Source organism: Etheostoma spectabile, chromosome 1, assembly GCF_008692095.1.
Source record: "Etheostoma spectabile isolate EspeVRDwgs_2016 chromosome 1, UIUC_Espe_1.0, whole genome shotgun sequence".
NCBI lineage: Eukaryota > Metazoa > Chordata > Actinopteri > Perciformes > Percidae > Etheostoma > Etheostoma spectabile.
The window spans coordinates 16552513-16555425 of record NC_045733.1 but is presented as its reverse complement, the minus strand read 5'-3'; the positions used below and the strand labels follow the sequence as shown (position 1 = coordinate 16555425).

The 2913-nt window shown below is 38.0% G+C and overlaps 1 long non-coding RNA gene across 1 annotated transcript in view; it reads left to right on the top strand.

Annotated features, from left to right (window-relative positions):
* LOC116691299 (uncharacterized) overlaps window positions 1–2913 on the top strand; it is a 3566-nt gene continuing 653 nt past the window's right edge. The window contains exon 1 of the long non-coding RNA XR_004332454.1: window positions 1–33. This is a non-coding gene — a long non-coding RNA (uncharacterized LOC116691299). The remainder of the gene's footprint in view (window positions 34–2913) is intronic.

The following is a 2913-nucleotide window of genomic DNA, read 5'->3' as shown; positions in this document are numbered from 1 at the left end:
AAAACAGAGAGCTCAACACACTGGGTGAAAAGAGTATCTGCAGCAATGTGTAGTACAACAAAAATGTGGTGTTTTTGAAAATTAAACCATGTAAACCTGTTCTGGTCAAAATACAATGATGAACGTGAAAATGAGCACAATATGGTCACTTTAAGCTGGCTGTAGTTAACTCATGTTTTCTTGCCTGGGATTTCATAATATGTTCCTGTGGATAAATTATTTTGAGGCCATGATGTATTGCAGAATATAGCTACACTTTGTAAAATGACAGACCAAGAAAATTTAAAATGTAACTGTAAAAAGTACAGCAATTTGTTACAGTGCACGCTTCCTCTCCCCCCCAAACACACTCAATGATTCTCATTTTATTGTGTTTGTTTACTCCCAATTTCAACCAACTACTATTACATGTCATCTCAGGTGCATGTCATCATCATTGAGAAACTTCATTGAGTGTCAACCTTTCAGAAATGTTAAGCAGTGTTTTAAATGGTATGCTGAGGCTGTTTTTACACATCAGTCTGTTGGTAGAACGACTGCTTATGCGGAAAAAGAGAGATGTATAAAGCCTCTGAAGCTCTGATAAATTGCTTTCAGTGATGTCCCTTGAGTTAGCGTCTGTTGGGGTTGAAGACTTCAAATTTGAAGAAGAAAAAAAATCTGTTGGCGTGAAGTTAAAAAAGAGGTGATTATACCAGACCTCTGAACCCCACTCCGAGCTCTTGGTGGATAGTGAAGAAAATGCACACCAATCAATCAAATTAAGGATCACATCCTTGTGGGATATGGGATTATTGTAGCATATGTTGTATTATAGCATTGTTGTACCTCGTCATAGTTAAAGGGGCTGTAGTTGATATTCAGAAAAAAAGTGATTTGGTGTGCCTCCACATGGCACTCACATATAATAATATATTTATAATGTATATAACATAAAATATAAAAAAGGAGCACAAAACGACAGTTGGTGACACAAAGAAATGCTTTTTGCTAATGCCATATGGTCAAATTTAATTGATTGATTAATAATGTAATAACAATAACTTATGACAATGATTTATTTTATTATTAATGATTATTTATTTTAGCCTAATTTCAGCCCACATTGTGGTATATTCAGTGAACACATGGTGGCAGTATATTCACTCTAGACCACATCTGGGAATGATCATCAACCTATACAGGCATCATTTTGTTGATGAAAATTAGATCTGTGCCTAAACATATGCTCCAACAGCAACAGTTTACACAAAACATCGGGAAATTACGAAACCATGAATTTAAATAATGAGCATTAAACTAAAATGGCATGTAACAATGTCACTTATACACAGAGTAAAACTAAACTGAGTGAGACACACAAAACAAGCATTTGTTTACATTTTGCCATTTTGTTATGGTGGTTCTGGAGGAAACATTTAACAGAAGAGTGAGGGTAATTACAGCTATTACACACAAGATGTCAGTAGTGTAGTATATTATGTAGTATAGTATAGCACATGGTAACAGACTGAGCAAAGACTGTCAGAAAAGATCAAATATGATGGATTGGTAGTAACTACAGTGAAATAAGTATAATATGTAAAGCCGAGGACAACGAGCCCATCTGTTTTGGTGATAATCAGTGTTTTGGATGATGACATGATATTCCTTGGAGGTGGTTTTGGGGTTCTTACTTACTGGATTGAGTATCTGATAGGCCTTTCTCTTGGCAGTGCTTCTGTTCTAAGACTGCTGAGGCAGGCAGAGGAAGAAGCACAGGAAGTGCATCCCACAGGAGGTGGCATCCATCCAACATCCCATCCTGCACTGCACAAGACAAATGTGATAGTGATAGGGCAGAATTAGTTCTACAATCTAAAAGCATCTGCACTAAGTTGGCAAAATGGCACTTTTGACATATATGCATATGTCTATTAATATTTAATGAAGAAAAAGTTAAAGAAAAGATAAAGAAAACAAAGACCTGTGTACTCTTTCCTGTCAGGCAGACGTGCCCACACAGCAGGTGCTTTCACTCATGTTGCTTGATTAGACCTCGGGACTGTGTGGGTGTGTACAAACTGAGCTAAATCAATTTCAGCCTTACTGTCCTTTTAGTGTTGCACAGCTTCAACCTGACTGGAGGTCTAATGAGCCTGATCAATTTAAAATACCTGCGAGGGGCCTTTTGTATGGCATAGGCCTTTTTCATGGTAGGACAAGCTGGGGTGTGAATAATAAGATCTCAGAGTCCTGGTATTGTGCATGTTGCTTCGATACAATGGAGCCATCTGTAAAGATGTTGGTAAAACCTGTGATTTCCTACTATGCTAATGTGTCTGCTGTAAAATGGACTATTGTGTTATATTACATGGTATAGCTTGGCATCATCATGATGTATTGTATTCTATTGAATGTACCTAAAAACACAAGCTCAACAGTAACAGATAGCACGGACACACACACACACACACACACACACACACACACACACACACACACACACCATTATTGGCATACATCCAACAATGATACTAGATCTTGAATGCCAACAATCCTTCACTCCTACATACTGTGTGGGGGGGAAAAGAACAACTGAAAGCATTAAAGGTGCCCTGCCACACAAAACTTGCATTTTGTGTTATGTGTTTGTGTTATGTCTTGAATGTGAAAATGAACTTCTGCCTCTTCTGTCGGCTCTAGCCACAGAAAAGAAATAAGCGGAGAAATCAGGCCAACTGCAAAAGCTGGTCAGTCTGACGTCATGTTGCCTGAGCTCATTAGTATTCATCAGCTCGCCCAGTTGCGCTGCGTAAAGGATACTTATAACCAGGCTCTCATTGGCTAGTTGTTAGCCAATCAGAGTCAAGCAGCTTGACTTGTTGAATATTAAAGTGCCCATATTATGAAAGAATCACTTTTTCTGGGATT